The sequence below is a fragment of the Heptranchias perlo genome, unplaced genomic scaffold (genome assembly GCF_035084215.1).
Source record: "Heptranchias perlo isolate sHepPer1 unplaced genomic scaffold, sHepPer1.hap1 HAP1_SCAFFOLD_73, whole genome shotgun sequence".
In the NCBI taxonomy this organism is placed as follows: Eukaryota; Metazoa; Chordata; class Chondrichthyes; order Hexanchiformes; family Hexanchidae; genus Heptranchias; species Heptranchias perlo.
The window spans coordinates 3,013,727-3,024,917 of NW_027139761.1; the positions used below are offsets into that span (position 1 = coordinate 3,013,727).

The 11,191-nt window shown below is 45.8% G+C and overlaps 1 non-coding gene across 1 annotated transcript; it reads right to left on the reverse strand.

Annotated features, from left to right (window-relative positions):
* Positions 1 to 11,120: 11,120 nt before the first annotated feature.
* Positions 11,121 to 11,191, reverse strand: trnag-gcc (transfer RNA glycine (anticodon GCC)). Its single transcript has one exon. It is a non-coding gene; the product is annotated as a tRNA-Gly (tRNA).

Consider the following 11,191-nt stretch of genomic DNA (forward strand, 5'->3'; position numbering starts at 1 on the left):
CCTCTCTGATACCTCCTGAGCCCCCTTACCCTCTTTGATTCTCGCTGAGCTCCTTAACTTCTCTGATACACTCTGTCTCTGACCTCAGAGAGTCCATGATCATCTTTGAACCTTGTCAGCGTTCTTTACCTTCTCTCATCCCCACTGAGTGCCCCTTACACAGATCTGCCCTGAGCCCCCTTACACTCTCTCAGACTCGGCAGTCCTTCCCCTCTCTCAGTTCTTAATGTACTCTCCGATGCCCTCTGACAGTCCCTTCCCTTCTCTGAGCCCCCTGACACTTTCTGATGACATCTGACTATCCCTTCCACGCTCTGAGATCCCCTTACACTCTCTGATACCCTCTGACAGTCCCTTCCCCTCTCTGAGATCCCCTTGCCCCGATGGATCGCCACTAAGAAGCCATTAGGCTCCCTGATACATTCTCAGAAACCATTACCCTCCCTGATATCCAAGTGCGATGTAATTTTACAGGTGGATCGACCGGTCTGTGTTAAGGATGAGATCCAGAATTTGTTCGGTCGCTGCTGCTTCGGCCTCTCGGAATCTGGGAGCTCTATCGGCGATCGGTACCGATCTGCTACTATAAACTGGGTGTGGGTGTATGAGCGCGCTGTTGCTTTCTAAACCGAATGAGTTTATATATGAGAGCGATGTTTATATGTGAACTGTGGGTGTAAAAATATGAGTGCGATGTTTTTTTGTGAACTGTGAGTGAGTATAAATGAGCCACAGCAATGTGGTTGATTCTTAATTGCCCTCTGAAAAGGCCTAGCAAGCCACTCAGTTGTAAAATCTCGCTAATAAAAGTCATAATAAGAATAAAACCGGACGGACCACCCGGCATCGGACCACGAGGCACCGGACACGACAAAGGCAAACCAAGCCCAGTCGACCCTGCAAAGTCCTCCTCACTAACATCTGGGGACTTGTGCCAAAATTGGGAGAGCTGTCCCACTGACCAGTCAAGCAACAGCCTGACATAGCCATACTTACAGAATCATACCTTTCAGCCAACGTCCAAGATTCTTCCATCACCATCCCTTTGCATGTCCTGTCCCACCGGCAGGACAGACCGACCAGAGGTGGCGGTGCAGTGATATACAGTCAGGAGGGAGTGGCCCTGGGAGTCCTCAACATTGACTCTGGACCCCAGGAAATCTCATGGCATCAGGTCAAACAAGTGCAAGAAAAGCTCCTGCAGATTACCACCAACCGCCCTCCCTCAGCTGATGTATCAATCCTCCTCCATGTTGAACAACACTTGGGGGAAGCACTGAGGGTAGCAAGGGCACAGGATGTACTCTAGATGGAGGACTTCAATGTCCATCACCAAGAGTGGCTCGGTCGTATCACTGCTGACTGAGCTGGCCGAGGCCCGAAGGACACAGCTGCCAGACTGGAACTGCGGCAGATGGTGAGAGAACCAACACGAGGGAAAAAGTTACTTGACCTCGTCGTCACCAATCTACCTGTCGCAAATGCATCTGTCCATGACAGTATTGGTAGGAGTGACCACCGCACCGTCCTCGTGGAGACGAAGTCCCGTCTTCGCACTGAGGATACAATCCAACGTGTTGTGTGGCACTATCAGCGTGCTAAATGGGATAGATTCAGAACAGGTCTAGCAGCTCAAAGCTGGGCATCCATGAGGTGCTGTGGGCCATCAGCAGCAGCAGAATTGTATTCCAGCATAATCTGTAATATCTTGGCCCGGCATATTCCTCACTCTTCCATTAATAAACAAGCCAGGGGATCAACCCTGGTTCAATGTGGAGTGCAGAAGAGCATGCCAGGAACAGCATCAGGCGTATCTAAAAATTAGGTGCCAACCTGATGAAGCTACAATTCAGGACTACATGAAAGCTAAACAGCGGAAGCAACATGCCATCGACAGAGCTAAGCGAATCCACAACCAACGGATCAGATCAAAGCTCTGCAGTCCTGCCACATCCAGTCGTGAATGGTGGTGGACAATTTAACAACTAACGGGAGGAGGAGGCTGTGTAAACATCCCCATCCTCAATGAGGGCAGAATCCAGCACGTGAGTGCAAAAGACAAGGCTGAAGCGTTTGCAACCATCTTCAGGAAGAAGTGCCAAGTGGATGATCCATCTCAGCTTCCTCCCGATATCTCCACCATCACAGAAGCCAGTCTTCAGCCAATTCGAATCACTCCACTTGATATCAAGAAACGGCTGAGTGCACTGGATACAGCAAAGGCTATGGGCACCGACAACATCCCGGCTGTAGTGCTGAAGACTTGTGCTCCAGAACGAGCTGCGCCTCTCGCCAAACTGTTCCAGTACAGCTACAACACTGGCATCTACCCGACAACGAGGAAAATTGCCCAGGTATGTGCTGTCCACAAAAAGCAGGACAAATCCAATCCGGCCAATTACCGCCCCATCAGTCTACTCTCAATCATCAACAAAGTGATGGAACGTGTCGTCGACAGTGCTATCAAGCGGCACTTACTCACCAATAACCTGCTCACCGATGCTCTGTTTGGTTTCCGCCAGGGCTACTCGGCTCCAGACCTCATTACAGCCTTGGTCCAAACATGGACAAAAGAGCTGAATTCCAGAGTTGAGGTGAGAGTGAATGCCCCTGACAACAAGGCAGCATTTGAGCGAGTGTGGCACCAAGGAGCTCCAGTAAAATTGAAGTCAATGGGAATCAGGGGGAAAACTCTCCAGTGGCTGGAGTCATACTTAGCAAAAAGGAAGATAATAATGGTTGTTGGAGTCCAAACATCTCAGCCCCAGGACATTGCTGCAGGAGTTCCTCAGGGCAGTGTCCTAGGCCCAACCATCTTCAGCTGCTTCATCAATGACCTTCCCTCCATCATAAGGTCAGAAATGGGGATGTTCGCTGATGATTGCAAAGTGTTCAGTTCCATTCGCAACCCCTCAAATAACGAAGCAGTCTGATCCGGCATGTAGCAAGACCTGGACAACATCCAGGCTTGGGCTCATAAGTGGCAAGTAACATTGGCGCCAGCCAAGGGCCAGGCAATGACCATCTCCTATAAGAGACAGTCTAACCACCTCCCCTGGACATTCAAAGGCATTACCATCGCCGAATCCCCCACCATCAACATCCTGGGTCTCACCATTGACCAGAAACTTAACTGTACCAGCCATATCAATACTGTGGCTGCAAGAGCAGGTCAGATATTCTGCGGCGAGTTACTCACATCCTGACCCCCCAAAGCCTTTCTACCATCCACAAGTTACAAGTCAGGAGTGTGATGGAATACTCTCCACTCGCCTGGATGAGTGCAGCTCCAACAACACATAAGAAGCTCGACACCATCCAGGACAAAGCAGCCCGCTTGATTGGCACCCCATCCACCACCGTAAACATTCACTCCCTTCACCACCGGCGCACCGTGGCTGCAGTGTTTACCATCCACAGGATGCAGTGCAGCAACTCGCCAAGGCTTCTTCGACAGCACCTCCCAAACCCGCGACCTCTACCACCGAGAAGGACAAGGGCAGCAGGCACATGGGAACAACACCACCTGCACGTTCCCCGCCAAGTCACACACCATCCCGACTTGGAAATATATCGCCGTTCCTTCATCGTCGCTGGGTCAAAATCCTGGAACTCCCTTCCTAACCGCACTATGGGAGAAGCTTCACCGCACGGACTGCAGCAGTTCTGGAAGGCCAATTAGGCATGGGCAATAAATGCTGGCCTCGCCAGCGACGCCCACATCGCATGCACGAATAAAAAAAATGCGATTTTTATATATAAGCTGTGGGTGACTATCAATGAATGCGATATTTATATATGAGCTGTGGGTGAGTGTGTATGAATGCAATGTTTATATATGAACTGTGGGTGTTTATATATGCGTGCGATGTTTATATATGAAATGTGGGTATGTTTCTATGAGTGCGATGTTGATATATGGACTGTGGATTTGTATATGTGGGTGCGATGTTTATATATGAACTGTCGGTGTATATATAGGTGTGCGATGTTTAAATATGAACTGTGTGTGAGTGTGTATGAGTGAGATGTTTATATCCGAACAGTGGATGTGTATATATGAGTGCAGTATTGACATATGAACTGTGGGTGTGCATATATGAGTGCGATGTTTATCTATGAACTGTGGGTGTGTATATATGAGTGTGATATTTATATATGAACTGTGGGTGTGCATATATGAGTGTGATGTTTATATATGAACTGTGAGTGTGTATATATAAGTTCGATGTTTATATATGAACTGTTGTTATGTGCATGAGTGCGGTGTTTATATCTTGAACTGTGGGTATGTATATATGAGTGTGGTGTTTATCTATGAACTGTGGGTGTGTATGTATGAGTGCGATGTTTATATATGAACTGTGAGTGTGTATATATGAGTGTGATGTTTATATATGAAGTGCAGTAATAAACAGCAAGGCGTCGCTGGGGTGATATTTTCTTGCAAGACAATGGCGAAAAATTGCATTTGCTTTGGTGTCCCAACAGCTCAGTCGCGGTTGCATTAGACTGAAAACTTAAAGGTCTTTGGTGTAACCCAGTGTTTGGCAGTTTTTGGTTATTTAGTTTCTTCTTCTTTGGGTCGATTCTCGCATTTATTTGCAGTGAAATTTTATCCCCGCCACTGAAGGATTGGGGATGGAACAGAGAGACATCAACGATGGGAAATATTTATATCGTCTGCATTTGGTTTTTATTTCTCTGCTACCTTCTGCCTTTTCCTCTTGGTTTTTCCTCTCTGTGCCGGGTGACCATTTGATTTGATGCATTTGTTCTAAACTGATCCCTTTTCCACATCTCGGGGCGGTCAGACCCGCTCTGTCTTTCTGTTGTTGCTGATGATCATTAATGGGAACAGGCCGCGAGTTGAATGTTTCTCTGCAAACCGGAGAAAGAAAAAGAAAAAGAAAGACGTGTTTCTCCGGCCCAGGGGTAAAGTTGCAATGGATGTTATTCAATAAAATTGTCCCGTGAATTTGTCTGTGGATCTGATTGTAAAGCTTGGATTTTAAAATTACGAAAACCCAAAACAAAGGCCCTTATCAGCCCATACAGGAATCAAACCCGCGATCACGACATTGTGGCATGTTTTACTCCAGCATGCTGTACAACCAGTCTCCTAAAATGCAGTCTGAAAAGCGTTTCACATACAAAACAAATCATTATTAAACTTGTGACTGTCACTCGTTAACCACGTTGGCGTCTCTTTCAGTCTGCAACAGAATGTTATAGGTTGGTTAATGGTGTTTACAGAAATATTCCTCTTTTCGTCGAGTTTATTTGGTTTCATGTAATTAATGATATAGGTGTGAACGCCGAATCATAACCACGAGCCCACCAGGCACCTGTACGGACAGTTCACCCAATCCGGTTACTTTGATGATTTGCCCTACTCTGCTAGAAAAACAATAGGATGAACAGCCCTTGCCTGTGAAAAGGTGTCCTCTCCCCTTGATCAAACTAATATCTGCAATTCATGAACTGAAGCGAATTGCGCTCGAAGCAGATCTGGAAAATGCGCAATGCAGCCGCACAGGAATTCCAAATCCACTCTCCGTGGAGGAAAAGGAGTGACAGAAACAGAAGGAGATGCCACGTGAAAGATTTGGACCCGGACCTGCTGCATGAGATTTTAAATGTTGTCAGCCTTTAACTGTAGCTCACAGTGTGAGAACAGTCATTGTTATCATTTGCCTTTTATGTATCTTCTTGTACTGCATCTCTTCAATATCCCCGGGTTGTTACAGCACTGCTTTCTTCAAATTAAATCCCATTGTGAAAACATACACGATTTCAAACCAAAGCAAAGGTGTGTGAGATTGGAAGGAGAGTGTGAGTGGGGATCATGGGCCCGTGCGTGCGTGCATTTTGGAAATGGAAACAGAGACATCCGCTGCTTGTTGGAGTATTTCACCTCACTTTTCCATTTCACGCGCAGGCCTACCCGCACTCGGTACTGTCATGGCCTGAACAAGTCTTTCGTGTTCTCACAGAAAATGCCACTCTGTGCGAGCAGTTTGTCCGGACTGGGCTGCAATGAGGTAGGACACTGGGAGTATTCAATTAATGAAATCAGTACTTCAAACAGAAAACATTCTTCACTCACTCATCCTGATATATTAGGGTCTCGATACTTGAATTATTGTTCCATTCATTGGAACTTAGGAACATGAGTAGACCATCCAGCCCCTCGAGCGTCCAGGTTAATACATCCTTCCTGAGGTGGGTGCCCGGAACTGAATGCAATCCTCCAGTTGGGGTCTTGCCAGAGTTCTGTGCAGCTGTAACATAACATCCACCCCTTGTTTTCCAGCCCTCTTGAGATAAACGGGGAGAGTGAGAGCTCAAGAGAGAAAGCGAGAGTGAGCAAATGGGAGCGAGAGAGAGGACTATGCATTGCACAAACCGTCCCTGTGTCGATTTCTCAGGAGCGCTGTGAATCCCCACTGAGCTTTTGAACCACTTACTGCACCGCAGCAAAAGTTCCAAAGCAGCATATGGGTAACGTGAAATAACCTAATCGATAGCCGATTTGTGGTGCCATGGGTAGCACGTGGGACTTCTTCTAATCACTGCAAAGGTTGTGTGTCCGAATCTCACCATCGTTGAATTTTAGTTCAGGGTTCGGTGATTTCGGCGCTGGGAAGTGAAATTTTGCAGCAAAACCGCAACAGGATCATTAATGCTCGTCAAGGAAGGGAAATAACCCCCTACACTTCATCTGATACAAGTGGCTCCAGTCCCACCCGAATTTATAATGCTTAATCCACTCTGAGCTGGATTGGCGAAACACTCTCAAGAAGGAGGCACATCATCTGCTCACCACAAAAGTCAATCTGCTGGACTTCCGGCTCTGTCAGACTGCATGTTCCTTCAGTCAGGTTTCCAACTGGACACATTCATCCTGCTGCCGTGCGAGCATTGGTGCTTGAGGGGTAGAATTCTTGCTTGCAGTAATTCTATTCCTGTGAAAGTAGCTCCTGAAGATCGCAATATGGAAAGTATCGTGACTGAGCGGTCTAACGCGCAGGGTGAAAGCTCAAGCTAAATCCCATAATTTGTAGATGGATCAAAATCATAGTTTGCGGCTCCAATACCGCAGCCTCCCTCCTGTAAACTAATAACACTGAATATCTCATCTGATATTACAACAAGAGGAACCACGTGGCGATACAAATAATTGATGCTTTTTGGAACACCGTAATTATACCTTCAGCTCCGTTCGAAATGTTCACAAGGAAAAGGATTCGTTGATCGAGGTGAGACTCGACGAACAACCTCGCCATTTCCAGACCTTGTCCGGTCATATAAGGACCGCGCACTGACTGATTGCGCTGCTGGAGCCCGGTCACTTTGATCACCTCTCCTACTCTGCTGCAAAGAATCTTAAGGTGAGAGGCCCTTACCTGTGGAAACGTGTCCTGCTCCCCTGATGAAAATAATATCTGCACGTTCACTTTCAGCTTCTTTCACATCCTCTGCTCCATCGCACGACAATCGGGTTTTCTGTGAACAGATCAAAATAAACTTTGGCAGAAATTCTAACAGCAGTGGGATTCAAACCCACGCCTCTATAGAAATTAAATTTAACACCTACGACCGCGAGGCCGCGCTACCATAATGTCACAGTAATGTTTAAAGAGCTGTTTAATGCTCCAATAAATGAATTGAAGCTAATTGACCGCATTTACCCGGTGCTGGGGTTGTTCTTAGATCAGAGAACGTTAAGAGGAGATTTGATCGAAGTGTTCAAAATCATGAAGGGTTGGAATAAATAAATAAAGAGAAACTGTTCCCATTGGCGGAAGGGTCGAGAACCAGAGGACACAGATTTAAGGTGATTGGCAAAAGAACCAAAGGCGACGTAAGGAAACACGTCTTTACCCAGCGAGTAGTTGTAATCTGGAATGCGCTGATTGAAAGGTGGCTTTCAAAAAGGAATTGGATAAATACTTGAAGGGAAATAAATTCAGGGCTAACGGGAAGGAGCGGGGGAATGGGACTATCTTGACTGCTTTAACAACGAGCCGGCACGAGCTCGATGGGACGAATGGCCTCCTTCTCTGCTGTCACCATTTTATGATTCTATGATTCTGTTTATGCTCTTTATTTTCTTTGCATGCATTTCTCTATCTCTCCCTGTCTCTGTCTCTTGTGTTGTCCTCTGATGGACTTCTCAGGCTTCCGTGAACGGCGTTGGCTGATCGAACCTGCAACAATGAAAGATTGAGACGGTAGGAAAAGTAAAGGTGCAACCCAGCTGCTGCAGTCGATGTCTAATGTATCTTCGCTCTCACAGTGAAACAAAGCACCAATTTGATTAAAGTATACTTATGGGAGAGTGTATATTATCACCATGCCGAGACAGACGGCAATTATATCATAGAATCATAGAATCATTAAAATTTACGTTAGCGGAGGCCATTCGGCCCATCATGTTTGTACCGGTCGGAAAAGAGATATCCAGCATCACCCGACTTACCAGCGTTTAGTCCGTAGTCTTGTCGGTTACGGCTCTTCAAGTGCATATTGAAGTGCTTTTGAAACCCGATGAGGGTTTCTGCTTCTCCCACCCTCTCAGGCAGTGAGTTCCAGACCCCCACCACCCGCTGGGTGGAAAAAAATTCCCCTCTGCTCCACTCTAATCCTTCTACCAATTACCTTAAATCTATGACCCTTTTTATTGAACTCTCTGCTACGTGAATCAGGTCCTTCCTATCCACTCTATCGAGGCCCGTGATAACTTTATACACCTCAATTAAATCTCCCCTCAGCCTCATCGGTTCCAGAGAAAACAACCTCAGACTATCCAACCTATCCTCATAGCCAAAATTCTCCATTCTTCGCAACACCGTCGTAAATCTCTGTACCATTTCTCGTGTCGTCCCATCTTTCCTGTAATGTGGTGACCAAAACTGTACGCAATACTCCAGCTGTCGCCGAACTAGTGTTTTATTCAGTTCTAGAATAACCTCCCTGCTCTTACATTCTATGCCTCGGCTAATAAAGCAAAGTATCCTTTATACCGTTTTAACCACCTTAACTACCTCTCCTCTTACCTTCAGGGATCTGTGGACATGCACTCCAAGGTCCCTCTTTTTATCGACACCTCTCAGTATCCTCCAAAGCAATGTAGTTTCCCAGCAAATAATTCTGAAATGTCTTGCTTGATAATATAAGTCGTAGAGACGAAACCAATTTAGTAAAGGGAAACTAGTATTGGTGACTGGAAATAGTTAGTGTACAACTTGATATTGCTGTATACCGGAATAGAAAACGAGATTGGATGGACAGAAGAGGTCTGAAAGGGTAGCCGATCGGCTATGGGAGACAGCGAAACTTTAAACTGGCTGCATGATGTAAGTAACAGCGTCTGGTTGGTCTAGATGTATGATTCTTGTTTCGGGGGCTTTGATTGAATAATATCTGAGAGTCCCGGAGTAAAATCCCCAATAAGCTCTTGCTGTTCCGCGACGTTGAGTGTAAAATTCACCAATTGGCTTCTGACATCGTTTCAGTGTTCCTGTTGGTAGGATTAAAGAGCATGTTTGAGCTCCAGAGGACAGAGTGCTGAAGTTTCCAAAGTGCAACACATGTGAAGTAAATAAAATGTCTCAAGATGATGCAGAGATTGATGCTGAATGTGAATCTCCCCCTATTCAGGTGGTCTCATTGATATTAGATGACGGGTCAGGGAGCGACATATGGAAGTTTGCCGATGACACCAAAATGGGCAGCGTTATAAGCAGTGCAGATTATATAGGAAGAGGAACACAGGAACAGGAGTAGACCATTCAGCCCCTCGTGCCTGCTCCGCCATTTGATAAGATCATGGCTGATCTGTGATCTAACTCCATATACCTGCTTTTGGCCCATATCCCTTAATACCTTTGGTTGCCAAAAAGCTATCTATCTCAGATTTAAATTTATAAATTGAGCGAGTATCAATTGCCATTTGCGGAAGAGAGTTCCAAACTTCTACAACCCTTTGTGTGTAGAAATGTTTTCTAATCTCGCTCCTGAAAGGTCTGGCTCTAATTTTTAGACATTGCCCCCTACTTCCAAAATCCCCAACCAGCGGAAATAGTTTCTCTCTATCCACCCTATCTGTTCCCCTTAATATCTTATAAACTTCGATCAGATCACCCCTTAACCTTCGAAACTCTGGAGAATGCAACCCCAATTTGTGTAATCTCTCTTCGTAACTTAACCCTTGAAGTCCGTGTATCATTCTGGTAAATTCCAGAGAGACATTAATATAATGAATGAATGGGCAAAACTGTGGCAAATGGATTTCAATTTAGGCAAGTGTGAGGTCATCCACTTTGGACCTCAAAAGGATAGATCAGAATACTTTATAAAAGGTGAAAAATTCGAAACTGTGCAGTTCCAAAGGAACTTAGGTGTCCATGTCCATAGATCAATAACATGTCATGGACAAGAACAGAATATAATCCAAAAGGCTAATGGAATGGTGGCCTATATGTTTAGAGGATGAGAATAGACATTATGCTACAGCTACACAAAGCTCTGGTTGGACCACACCTGGAGTACTGTGTTCAGTTTTGGGCACCGCACCTTAGGAAGGATATATTGGCCTTGGAGGGAGTGCAGTGTGATTTACTAGAAAGATAACTGGACTCCAAGCGATAAATTACGAGGAGAGATTACACAAACTATAGTTGTATTCCCTTCAATTTAGTAGATTAAGGGTTGATGTGATCGAAATGTTCAAGATATTAAGAGGAACTGATGTGGTAGATGGATAGAAACTATTTCCGCTCGTTGGGGTGTCTGGGACTTGGGGACATAGGCTAAACATTAGAGTCAGACTTTCAGGAGTGAAGTTAGGAAATACTTCTGCAAGCAAAGTGTTGGAGAAGTTTGGAACTCTCTTCCATAAACAGCAGTTGATGCGAGCTCAATTGTTAATTTCAAACCCGTGATTTATCGATTTTTGTGAACCAAAGATATTTCGAGATATGGGAGTAAGGCGGATGCAGGGATTTCGGTCACAACTCAGCCATGATCGTATTGAGTTGCGGAACAGGCTCGACGGACCAAATACCACAATCCTGTTCCGAAGTTCCTCATTGGTGCAGAATGCAAAACGATCTTGCATTGGCCGGGAATCGAACCCGGGTCTCCCGCGTGGCAGGCGAGAATTCTACCCCTGAACCACCAATGC